Source organism: Ranitomeya imitator, chromosome 3, assembly GCF_032444005.1.
Source record: "Ranitomeya imitator isolate aRanImi1 chromosome 3, aRanImi1.pri, whole genome shotgun sequence".
NCBI lineage: Eukaryota > Metazoa > Chordata > Amphibia > Anura > Dendrobatidae > Ranitomeya > Ranitomeya imitator.
The window spans coordinates 26,659,711-26,673,030 of NC_091284.1; the positions used below are offsets into that span (position 1 = coordinate 26,659,711).

At 48.8% G+C, this 13,320-nt stretch overlaps 1 protein-coding gene across 3 annotated transcripts in view; it reads left to right on the forward strand.

Moving 5' to 3' along the window:
- Positions 1 to 277: 277 nt before the first annotated feature.
- The window catches only part of LOC138672538 (gastrula zinc finger protein XlCGF57.1-like), a 28,420-nt gene continuing 15,377 nt past the window's right edge, over positions 278 to 13,320 (forward strand). For 2 of the 3 annotated variants that reach the window (XM_069760604.1, XM_069760605.1), the window contains exon 1: positions 284 to 411. The gene's annotated coding sequence lies outside the window, so the exon portion shown is untranslated. Of the gene's footprint in view, positions 412 to 13,320 lie in introns of all 3 variants that reach the window. The other variant, XM_069760607.1, reaches the window with a different exon arrangement.

Here is a 13,320-nt window from a genome sequence, read left to right on the forward strand (position 1 = left end):
CCTGTGTTGGCCCCTTATAGCGCCCTGTGTTGGCCCCCTTATAGCGCCCTGTGTTGGCCCCCTATAGCGCCCTGTGTTGGCCCCCTATAGCGCCCTGTGTTGGCCCCCTATAGCGCCCTGTGTTGGCCCCCTATAGCGCCCTGTGTTGGCCCCCTTATAGCACATGTGTTCTGCTGTCAGGACGGAGAATCGCAGCTCCTTGTGTGAGGAGAGGGACTGTTACGTCCTCTTCTGATTGGTCTAAATGCGCCATGTGACTGCATTGCTAAGGTCCTGGCAGGGTAAAACTGCGTTGTTGTTATCACTGAATTGCTCAGGTCCTGGCTGGTAACGTTTACATTGACAGAGATGATCCGGTGCGGCCCTGAGCGGCGGGAGGACGAGTGACGTAACACGTGAGCCGCCATCCCGGTGAGTGACTGCATTATATGGGCACGTGGTGTCGGGAGGAGGTGACAGATATTGTGTGGCCGCTGCAGTGAGGTGTGCGCTGTATTCCTGCTGCATCGCCTGCACTATATCCTGTGTGTGGCCGCTGCAGTGAGGTGTGCGCTGTATTCCTGCTGCATCGCCTGCACTATATCCTGTGTGTGGCCGCTGCAGTGAGATGTGCGCTGTATTCCTGCTGCATCGCCTGCAGTATATCCTGTGTGTGGACGCTGCAGTGAGGTGTGTGCTGTATTCCTGCTGCATCGCCTGCACTATATCCTGTGTGTGGCCGCTGCAGTGAGGTGTGCGCTGTATTCCTGCTGCATCGCCTGCAGTATATCCTGTGTGTGGACGCTGCAGTGACGTGTGTGCTGTATTCCTGCTGCATCGCCTGCACTATATCCTGTGTGTGGCCGCTGCAGTGAGGTGTGCGCTGTATTCCTGCTGCATCGCCTGCAGTATATCCTGTGTGTGGCCGCTGCAGTGAGATGTGCGCTGTATTCCTCCTGCATCGCCTGCAGTATATCCTGTGTGTGGCCGCTGCAGTGAGGTGTGCGCTGTATTCCTGCTGCATCGCCTGCAGTATATCCTGTGTGTGGCCGCTGCAGTGAGGTGTGCGCTGTATTCCTCCTGCATCGCCTGCACTATATCCTGTGTGTGGCCGCTGCAGTGAGATGTGCGCTGTATTCCTGCTGCATCGCCTGCACTATATCCTGTGTGTGGCCGCTGCAGTGACGTGTGCGCTGTATTCCTGCTGCATCGCCTGCAGTATATCCTGTGTGTGGCCGCTGCAGTGAGGTGTGCGCTGTATTCCTCCTGCATCGCCTGCACTATATCCTGTGTGTGGCCGCTGCAGTGAGATGTGCGCTGTATTCCTCCTGCATCGCCTGCACTATATCCTGTGTGTGGCCGCTGCAGTGAGATGTGCGCTGTATTCCTCCTGCATCGCCTGCAGTATATCCTGTGTGTGGCCGCTGCAGTGAGGTGTGCGCTGTATTCCTGCTGCATCGCCTGCAGTATATCCTGTGTGTGGCTGCTGCAGTGAGGTGTGCGCTGTATTCCTGCTGCATCACCTGCAGTATATCCTGTGTGTGGCCGCTGCAGTGAGGTGTGCGCTGTATTCCTGCTGCATCACCTGCAGTATATCCTGTGTGTGGACGCTGCAGTGAGGTGTGCGCTGTATTCCTGCTGCATCGCCTGCACTATATCCTGTGTGTGGCCGCTGCAGTGAGATGTGCGCTGTATTCCTGCTGCATCGCCTGCAGTATATCCTGTGTGTGGACGCTGCAGTGACGTGTGTGCTGTATTCCTGCTGCATCGCCTGCACTATATCCTGTGTGTGGCCGCTGCAGTGAGGTGTGCGCTGTATTCCTGCTGCATCGCCTGCAGTATATCCTGTGTGTGGCCACTGCAGTGAGGTGTGCGCTGTATTCCTGCTGCATCGCCTGCACTATATCCTGTGTGTGGCCGCTGCAGTGAGATGTGCGCTGTATTCCTCCTGCATCGCCTGCAGTATATCCTGTGTGTGGCCGCTGCAGTGAGGTGTGCGCTGTATTCCTGCTGCATCGCCTGCAGTATATCCTGTGTGTGGCCGCTGCAGTGAGGTGTGCGCTGTATTCCTCCTGCATCGCCTGCACTATATCCTGTGTGTGGCCGCTGCAGTGAGATGTGCGCTGTATTCCTGCTGCATCGCCTGCACTATATCCTGTGTGTGGCCGCTGCAGTGACGTGTGCGCTGTATTCCTGCTGCATCGCCTGCAGTATATCCTGTGTGTGGCCGCTGCAGTGAGGTGTGCGCTGTATTCCTCCTGCATCGCCTGCACTATATCCTGTGTGTGGCCGCTGCAGTGAGATGTGCGCTGTATTCCTCCTGCATCGCCTGCACTATATCCTGTGTGTGGCCGCTGCAGTGAGATGTGCGCTGTATTCCTGCTGCATCGCCTGCACTATATCCTGTGTGTGAACGCTGCAGTGAGGTGTGCGCTGTATTCCTCCTGCATCGCCTGCAGTATATCCTGTGTGTGGCCGCTGCAGTGACGTGTGCGCTGTATTCCTGCTGCATCGCCTGCAGTATATCCTGTGTGTGGCCGCTGCAGTGACGTGTGCGCTGTATTCCTGCTGCATCGCCTGCAGTATATCCTGTGTGTGGCCGCTGCAGTGAGGTGTGCGCTGTATTCCTGCTGCATCGCCTGCAGTATATCCTGTGTGTGGCCGCTGCAGTGAGGTGTGCGCTGTATTCCTGCTGCATCGCCTGCAGTATATCCTGTGTGTGGACGCTGCAGTGACGTGTGCGCTGTATTCCTGCTGCATCGCCTGCACTATATCCTGTGTGTGGCCGCTGCAGTGAGGTGTGCGCTGTATTCCTGCTGCATCGCCTGCAGTATATCCTGTGTGTGGACGCTGCAGTGACGTGTGCGCCGTATTCCTGCTGCATCGCCTGCACTATATCCTGTGTGTGGCCGCTGCAGTGAGGTGTGCGCTGTATTCCTCCTGCATCGCCTGCACTATATCCGGTGTGTGGCCGCTGCAGTGAGGTGTGCGCTGTATTCCTGCTGCATCGCCTGCAGTATATCCTGTGTGTGGCCGCTGCAGTGAGGTGTGCGCTGTATTCCTCCTGCATCGCCTGCAGTATATCCTGTGTGTGGCCGCTGCAGTGAGGTGTGCGCTGTATTCCTGCTGCATCGCCTGCAGTATATCCTGTGTGTGGCTGCTGCAGTGAGGTGTGCGCTGTATTCCTGCTGCATCGCCTGCACTATATCCTGTGTGTGGCCGCTGCAGTGACGTGTGTGCTGTATTCCTGCTGCATCTCATGCAGTATATCCTGTGTGTGGCCGCTGCAGTGAGGTGTGCGCTGTACTCCTGCTGCATCGCCTGCAGTATATCCTGGGTGTGGCCGCTGCAGTGACGTGTGCACTGTATTCCTGCTGCATCGCCTGCAGTATATCCTGTGTGTGGCCGCTGCAGTGAGGTGTGCGCTGTATTCCTGCTGCATCGCCTGCACTATATCCTGTGTGTGGCCGCTGCATTGACATGTGTATTCCTGCTGCATCGCCTGCAGTATATCCTGTGTGTGGCCGCTGCAGTGACGTGTGCACTGTATTCCTGCTGCATCGCCTGCACTATATCCTGTGTGTGGCCGCTGCATTGACATGTGTATTCCTGCTGCATCGCCTGCAGTATATCCTCTGTGTGTTGTTTTTTTTTTCTTTGCAATGTATCGGTGTGAGAGTATCACAAGTTGCACGAATGCAGTGTATTTATAGTTTGTCCATTTCTCCTAACTAGTGTGCACGTAGCTCCGTGTTCGGTGAACCGCTCCTCAGCTTATCTTTGATTCCTGTAAGGTTTGAAGTGGATTGTCATCAGGTTTCACAATACCGCATACATTATTACATAGAGCTATCAGACCTGATGAGGCTGGTGTACTTACTATGAAAATCCATGTACGAATGTCCTTTATTATTCTTTCTTTTTAGGTCACCATTAATTCCATGTTGCTGTACATGAGAAGAGGTAGCATACAAAACACAAATAGAGATTATGATGAACAAACTAATAGTGACAGACAGGTACAGAGGAGACAGGACCCTGCCCTTGTGGGGTTACATATTTTATAGTCATTCTCCGCCTTCCTAGCCTGATAACAGGTCTCCAGTATTCCCCCCCACACACACACTGAATTTCCACCGGCCAACTGCGATTAACATCTCCTCAGCGTCCCTCCTCCCTGCTGGTGTTGAATCTCCACTTACCCAACCTGATTGCCAGCACCTCAATGCTCCTCCTCTCTACTACTGCTAAATACAGTATATGTCCACTCAGTCTGATTGACTGTTCCTCAGTATGTGTCATTCCTGCTGCTGAATCTCTATGCGTCCCACCTGATTGACAGGTACTCGTCCATTTAATAGCTCCACTATGGTCCTACTCCCTGAAGTCCACCCACATAGCCTTATTGATGGCTTCTCATTGCCCCTCTTTCCTGCTGCTGAATCTCAGCCAACCAAGACTGCATCTTAGTGCCCCTCCTCTGTGCTACTGCTGAATCTACACCCACCCAGGCTGGTTACCAGCTTATCAGTATCATCAGCTCATTCCTGCTGCTCAATCTCTGTGCAACCTGCCGGACTGACAGCACCTCCCTGCTGCTGCTGAATCCTGCTCGCATTGCCTAATAATTGGCTCCCCTTTGTCCCTCCTCCCTGCTGCTGCTGAATCCTGCTCACATTGCCTAATTGTTGGCTCCTCTTTGTCCCTTTTCCCTGCTGCTGCTGAATCCTGCTTGCATTGCCTTATTGTTGGCTCCTCTTTGTCCCTCCTCCCTGCTGCTGCTGAATCCTGCTCACATTGCCTAATTGTTGGCTCCTCTTTGTCCCTCCTCCCTGCTGCTGAATCCTGCTGGCATTGCCTTATTGTTGGCTCCTCTTTGTCCCTCATCCCTGCTGCTGCTGAATCCTGCTCTCAATGCCTAATTGTTGGCTCCTTTGTCCTTCCTCCCTGCCGCTGCTGAATCCTGCCTGCATTGCCTAATTGTTGGCTCCTCTTTGTCCCTCCTCCCTGCTGCTGCTGACTCCTGCCCACATTACCTAATTCTTGGCTCCTCTTTGTCCCTCCTCCCTGCTGCTGCTGAATCCAGCATACATAGCCTAATAGTTGGCTCTTCTTTGACCCTCCTCCCTGCTGCTGCTGAATCCTGCTTGCATTGCCTAATAGTTGGCTCCTCTTTGCCCCTCCTCCCTGCTGCTGCTGAATCCTGCTTGCATTGCCTTATTGTTGGCTCCTCTTTGTCCCTCCTCCCTGCTGCTGCTGAATCCTGCTTGCATTGCCTAATTGTTGGCTCCTCTTTGGCCCTCCTCCCTGCTGCTGCTGAATCCTGCTCTCATAGCCTAATTGTTAGCTCCTTTGTCCTTCCTCCCTGCTGCTGCTGAATCCTGCTCACATTGCCTAATTGTTGGCTCCTCTTTGCCCCTCCTCCCTGTTGCTGAATCCTGCTCACATTGCCTAATTGTTGGCTCTTCTTTGTCCCTCCTCCCTACTGCTGCTGAATCCTGCTCGCATTGCCTAATTGTTGGCTCCTCTTTGTCCCTCCTCCCTGCTGCTGCTGAATCCTGCTCACATTGCCTAATTGTTGGCTCCTCTTTGTCCCTCCTCCCTGCTGCTGCTGAATCCTGCCCACATTGCCTAATTGTTGGCTCCTTTTTGTCCCTCCTCCCTGCTGCTGCTGCTGAATCCTGCTCACATTGCCTAATTGTTGGCTCCTCTTTGTCCCTGCTGCTGCTGAATCCAGCACACATTGCCTAATTGTTGGTTCCTCTTTGTCCCTCCTCCCTGCTGCTGCGGAATCCTGCTCACATTGCCTAATTGTTGGCTCCTCTTTGTCCCTCCTCCCTGCTGCTGCTGAATCCTGCCCACATTGCCTAATTGTTGGCTCCTTTTTGTCCCTCCTCCCTGCTGCTGCTGCTGAATCCTGCTCACATTGCCTAATTGTTGGCTCCTCTTTGTCCCTGCTGCTGCTGAATCCCGCACACATTGCCTAATTGTTGGCTCCTCTTTGTCCCTGCTGCTGCTGAATCCCGCACACATTGCCTAATTGTTGGCTCCTCTTTGTCCGTCCTCCCTGCTGAAGCTGAACCTCCCCCCCCCCCCCCCTAAGCTTAGCCTGATTGAAAGCTCCTCAGTGTCCCTCCTCCCTGCTGCTACTGAAATTTTCACACTGCTCAGGACAAGGAGCAGTTTTTAAACCGGGTTGAAGAAGATTAAATATCCTCTGTTTTATGAGCTACCTTACTTTAAAACCGAATAGTAAAGGTATTAAATAGCAACATTACGATGGTCACATATATATATATTAATATTTTGCCGTATAGCGGATCTAATTCAAACCCAGTCGTACAAGAACTAAATGGGGGGGAATTGTGGAAACCACAAAAGACGACCAATACTGGGTAAATAACCAATATATATTATCTTTATTAACACAATACAAAATATAACAATCATAAAAACTTTGGACAGTAATGGTACACGGTGACTCACTGGTGGCGATAAACCCAACAAGCCGCCGCCATACAAAAAGACGTGCAGACCGGAGAAAACACACAGGCTACCATAAAAAGGCACACATATACTGATAAATGGGTACACAAGAAAAGCTGGTAGAAGTGTGACTTGTGCATAGTACATTAACACGCTACCTCTGCTCTAAAATGCCAAAGCAAATTTAACCTAGAGTGTCTCTCAGTGGAATACCATCATCAGGCGTTAGAGCAGTACCAACTACAATATACCAGCACTATTCCTGTAGAACCGCAGTGGAAATGCGTGCAAAATGAGCTTACCCATATGTGTGTCCCTCCCCCATGGCCACATAGAGCCGTCCGACCCCTGATAAAACTGCCCAGGGATAAACCGGGCTAGCCGCCGCAAGTGCAGCTGAACTTTACCTGTCACAGGGGGGCACTCAAGGATAGCCTGGGTCCAGTCCCGCACGTCCACCCGACGCGCGTTTCGGAGCGGAAGCTCCTTCGTCAGGGGGCGTGTCCGTAAACTCCGGAAGCCGGGGTTTAAGTACAGGCAGGCTCATGACTGCCGGGACGATACCCGGAAGTGACGCAGGCGTAGCCATGACGCCGGGCGGCGGCGGCGTCATGCAGAGGCGTCGCCATAACTATGGCAACCATCACCGCATAAAGACGCCACTAACCGCCCGGGGTAGCCAGCCCAAAGCACGCATGCGTACGGGCAGCGCCGCAGCAGTCAGAGTATTAGCCCAGAGTTGAGCTAAAATGCCAAAAGTTCCGATACCCATCTAGGACGATAACTAGCACATATAAACTTAATAAAATATATAACATTACGAGGAACAAGAGGGGGGGGGGGGAAGGGGGGGGAAGAAGGGGGGGGAAGAAGGGGGGAGGAAACGGAGAAAGGAGTCCTAGGTAATATAACATATAAAAATATAAGCTATAGGGTCATGTCCACCAACCCTCCATAACCTGACCATACAGCGAAGAGTCTGCACCTGAATGGTATAACAGACCAACCCATGGCGCGCCTTCCCAAAAAAGAAAAAAGAAAAACAAAAAAAACCCAAACAATACTACACAAAAGATGGGTACCGACAAAACACGAAAAAAATATATGATAGAAATATAGACAAAAAATACAAAAAACAAAAATATACAGCAATACATATATAAATATTCAGGGCATGATAACGATGTTTAAAGCCGCACTCTTCATTAAATCTACATCTTCTAAGATCATCCTGGCGAATCCAATGAAGGGAAAGGACCAAAACCCCATACAGAGTCGTAGGACACAACCAAATCTGTAAAACTGAAAATACAAAGGATAAAAGGTTAAAAACAAGTATAGCAACAGCCTGATGACCGACCACCACCAATCGTGCCAAAGCCGAGGATCACAAAAAAGGCGCAAAGCTAATGGTTTCATTTAATCCATGGGGGTGTACCGTGTTCAAGGTCCACATCCACCTCGTCTCTAGCTGTGCCAACCGTTGGGAGATGTTGCCCCCCCTAATACTCGGCTCAATCATGTCAATCCCCTTGACCCGCAAGACACTGCCATCACAGCTATGGTGGGACTTAAAATGTCTGGGTATCGTTTTAAGCATATTAGGATCCATGACATTAGCTGCCGCTTCAATCCCAAGCACATGTTCACGCACTCTTGTCTTGAGCTGTCGAGTCGTAAGCCCTATATAAATTAAAGGACAAGGACAGACCGCATAGTACACGACGTTCCTGGATGTACATGTGATGGATTTTGTAATTTTGAAGCTCCTTAGCCCAGACAAATCAACAAATGTGTCCTCTCTAGATATATTACGACAAGCCACACAGCGGCCACAGGTGCGACAGCCAACTCTAGGTTTATTATGTGGATCATTCAAAAATGTCCTAGATGGATTCTCAACATAGTGGCTGCGCACTAAATGGTCGCGCATATTCTTCGACCTCCGGAATGTAATAGAAGGACGAATAGGTACCAATTTGGCTAGTGTTACATCTGTTCTAAGGATCGGCCAGGCGCATGCTAACGCATTTCTTATGACGTCAACCCTCGAGTTGTAATTAGTCACAAATCGAACCTCTTCCGACTCACTGACATCAATCCGGCTGCCATATAGCAATGTAGTTCTGTTGCTATATTTAGCCCTAAAGTATGCTCTTTTGATAGCCCGATTGCTATATCCCCTTTCTCTAAAGCGGGACCAAAGGTCCATTGCCTGGGTTTCAAAGTCAGAATCTATAGAGCAAAGGCGACGTAAGCGTAAGAACTGCCCGATAGGGACCGCACGCACCATGTGGGCCGGATGTGAGGAGGCCGCATGAAGCAGCATATTCGTAGCAGTAGGTTTTCTGTAGATTGTTGTTTGAACTGTGTCAGTGCGATCTCTTTTGAGTGTCACATCCAAGAATTCGATGCTGGATCCGTTATAAACCCCTGTCAGTCTGATATTTAAAGAATTCTTGTTTAGGATAGTCACAAACTCAGTGAAGGACTCACTATTGCCCTGCCAGATGATAAGAATGTCATCTATGTAGCGCGCCCAAAGTAGGACGCGCTCCATAGATGACAGACCCTCTGACTGTAGGAGGTCCCTTTCCCACAGCCCCAAGAACAGATTAGCATAGGAAGGCGCAAAGGCCGCCCCCATGGCTGTTCCTTGGAGCTGCAGGAAAAAGGACCCCCTAAATGTAAAGAAATTATGAGTAAGGGCAAAATTTAAAACTTCCAAAATAAAGGTGACAAAGTCCGGGGACAGATTGGATGCAGATAGGAAAAAACGAGTAGCAGCCAAACCATCACAATGGCGAATGCTCGTGTATAGTGATTCTACATCCATAGCCCCCATAACTGTGTCACCTCCCAACTGCAAATCATCAACTCTTCGTAGCAATTGGTTCGTGTCCTTCAAGAAAGAAGGAAGCTCCTCCACCAGCGGTTGCAAGATCGAGTCAAGCCGTTTATCTGCTCTAGGTAACTGCCGTTTCCCGACACTATCGGACGTCCAGGTGGTACAGACATGTTTTTATGTGTCTTCGGGAGTAGATAAAATGTTGGCACCCTCGGTTCAGCCACCACAAGTGCCATGTATAGTTCCTTAGTAATGACGCCCCTCTCCATGCCATTACAAAGGATCTCCCTGAGTTGCGAACAGTAGGCGGACAAGGGGTTATATGTCAGTTTTTTATAACACGTAGAATTTAGCAACTGACGCATGGCCTCCTTCTCATACATCACCTTAGGCCATAACACAATGTTACCCTCCTTGTCCGCCGGCTTAATCACAACATCAGGGAGATCTCTAAGTTGTTTGAGACGTTGTCTCTCCTGTCTCGTCAGATTGTCATTTTTAATGGATTGGGGAAACCTAATTAGCTCTTCACTGGCCACTTTAACAAATGTATCGATGGCATTACAACTTGACAACGGGGGAAATTTCTTCGATCGCAACCGAATAGCTGGTGGAACCCTACCTCCTTCCTCTGTCAGGTGTTCTCTAGACAACTCCTCCAGGATTCTCAGGGCCGATTGTTCGCTTTCTGTGGGAAACAATTCGTGTAAATTATTATCAAAAAAATGCCGTTTGAATAGTAAAGAACGAGCAAATAGATGTAAATCCTTAATCACTGTAAAACGGTCCAAACCCGCCGTTGGTGAAAAGGATAGACCCTTTTGTAAAAGCGAACAATCGGCCCGAGATAAAGGATGTTTACTCAAATTTATTACCTTATTATCCTCCCTTGAGGTTTCAACGTCACGTGCTTTATGTCTCCTATAGGGATGATAGTTCTGTCTTCTCGTGCGGTTATAACTCGTACCAGAGCGAGTAACCGCCGATGACACTGAGCTGTCGGACTGAGAGCCGTATGACGACAGAGATGTGTTAGATCCACTCCGTGGTATCTGGTACTGTTGGACGGATGTTTTTCTCCACAAATACACATTTTGGGACTGATAATCTTTCAGATCTCTATTCAGTTTGGAGGTCTGTGTATCACTAATTCTTTTAACCGTTGACTCCACCGCTTTATCAATTTGTGTATCATAGTTTTTTAATTGTTCCTCCGAGCATTTGCCACGTAGCTCGGATAATACCACATCAATCTCTTTGTCAAGTCCCTCAATAGTCTTAGTGTTAAGTCCAATCAGCAACCTCATCAAAACTCCTGAGCAAATTCCACAAGCCTCCTCCCAACTTGCCACAAACTCTACATCATCCACGGGAAAGGTTGGCACAACTCGGACACGGAGGCCCCTAGGAATCATGTTTTTCGAGAGATACTTCTCCAGGAACAACCTGTTCCACCAAAGCCTTGTACGTTTTAATAGCATTTTTTTCATAGATTCAAATAAAATCTCACTACTGTGATCCTTGGCTGGCACACCACCAGTCCCATCATGTCCAAAAACCTGCTCGATTTGTCCCAGCCAGGATTGTTCCCTGGCTCTAAAGTCCATAATACCCAAAAGCGTACCTGTGCAAAACACAGAAAAATATAATAGAATAGTAAAGGTATTAAATAGCAACATTACGATGGTCACTCATATATATATATATATATATATATATATATATATATATATATATATATATATATATATATATATATATATATATATATATAATATGTTGCCGTATAGCGGATCTAATTCAAACCCAGTCGTACAATAACTAAATGGGGGGGAATTGTGGAAACCACAAAAGACGACCAATACTGGGTAAATAACCAATATATATTATCTTTATTAACACAATACAAAATATAACAATCATAAAAACTTTGGACAGTAATGGTACACGGTGACTCACTGGTGGCGATAAACCCAACAAGCCGCCGCCATACAAAAAGACGTGCAGACCGGAGAAAACACACAGGCTACCATAAAAAGGCACACATATACTGATAAACGGGTACCCAAGAAAAGCTGGTAGAAGTGTGACTTGTGCATAGTACATTAACACGCTACCTCTGCTCTAAAATGCCAAAGCAAATTTAACCTAGAGTGTCTCTCAGTGGAATACCATCATCAGGCGTTAGAGCAGTACCAACTACAATATACCAGCACTATTCCTGTAGAACCGCAGTGGAAATGCGTGCAAAATGAGCTTACCCATATGTGTGTCCCTCCCCCATGGCCACATAGAGCCGTCCGACCCCTGATAAAACTGCCCAGGGATAAACCGGGCTAGCCGCCGCAAGTGCAGCTGAACTTTACCTGTCACAGGGGGGCACTCAAGGATAGCCTGGGTCCAGTCCCGCACGTCCACCCGACGCGCGTTTCGGAGCGGAAGCTCCTTCGTCAGGGGGCGTGTCCGTAAACTCCGGAAGCCGGGGTTTAAGTACAGGCAGGCTCATGACTGCCGGGACGATACCCGGAAGTGACGCAGGCGTAGCCATGACACCGGCGACGCCGGGCCGCGGCGGCGTCATGCAGAGGCGTCGCCATAACTATGGCAACCATCACCGCATAAAGACGCCACTAACCGCCCGGGGTAGCCAGCCCAAAGCACGCATGCGTACGGGCAGCGCCGCAGCAGTCAGAGTATTAGCCCAGAGTTAAGCTAAAATGCCAAAAGTTCCGATACCCATCTAGGACGATAACTAGCACATATAAACTTAATAAAATATATAACATAACATACTTTAAAACCACCAAGTCACTCCAAAATCAGATCCAATAACATCTCTAGTGCCAGTGTCTGACAGCAGTAAAACAAGCGAAAACTTTAAGTCCGTCCAAGTTTGAGGAATGGGAAGATTTTTTTTTTTCAATAAATTGTTAGCATTTATCTTACTAGTGTGAACCATAATTACTCCAATATACCAGATACTGTATGGACCCCCCAAACAAGGGAGATAGAAGTATTTTCTAAATTCAAGCGTTATTTTGAGGGTTTTCACATCCTATTTGGAGGTAGAGTTTAGGAATTACGGCTCTTTAATATGTAACTGTCTCTTTTTTTAAGGGACCAAAGGTAATTGGACAATTATCTCAAAAGCTCTTTAATGGGCAGCATGAGGTTTTCTCTCCTTAATTCATCAATTATGCAAATTAAAAGGTCTGGAGCTGATTCCAGGTGACGCATTTGCGTTTGTAAGCTGTTGCTGTGAACCCACAACATGCAGTCAAAGCAACTCTCATTGTAAGAGAAACATCATCATTAGGTTGAATTTAAAAAAAAAAAAAAAAAAAAAGAATTTCATCAGAGAGATAGCAGAAATGTTAGGAGTGGACAAATCAACAGCTTGGATACATTGCGCAAAAAAAAGAGCGCACTGGTGAGCTCGGGAACTCAAAGGGACCTGGAAGTCTCTAGAAGACGACAGTAGTGGCTGATCGCAAAATCCTTTCCGTAGTGATGAAAAACCCCTTCACAACATCCACCCAAGTGAAGAACACTCTCAAGGAAGTTGGTGTCTTGAGTATCTGACTCTACCATAAAAAGAAGACTTAATGAGAGCAAATACACAGGGTTCACCACAAGGTGCAAACCATTTATCAGCATGAAAATAAACCAGGTTAGACTTTGCCCCAAAAAATCTAAGGCCATGTTCACACGTTCCTGATTTCCCTGCTGTTTTTTCTGCACTAAAAACCGCAGCTCTTGGCAGAAAACGCAGGTGCGTTTTTTGATGCGTTTTTTGATGCGGTTTTTAGTGCAGTTTCTGTGTGTTTTCTAGGAAGTTTTTTTAGGGTTAAAATGGCTGAAAATACCCTACCCCTAACCCTACCCCTAACCCTAACCCTAGTTCTAACTGTAGTGGGGGGGGGAAAAAAATTCTTTTTATTTTATTATTGTTACTACCTATGGGGGTGATAAAGGGGGGGGGGCATTTACCTTTTTTTTATTTTGAT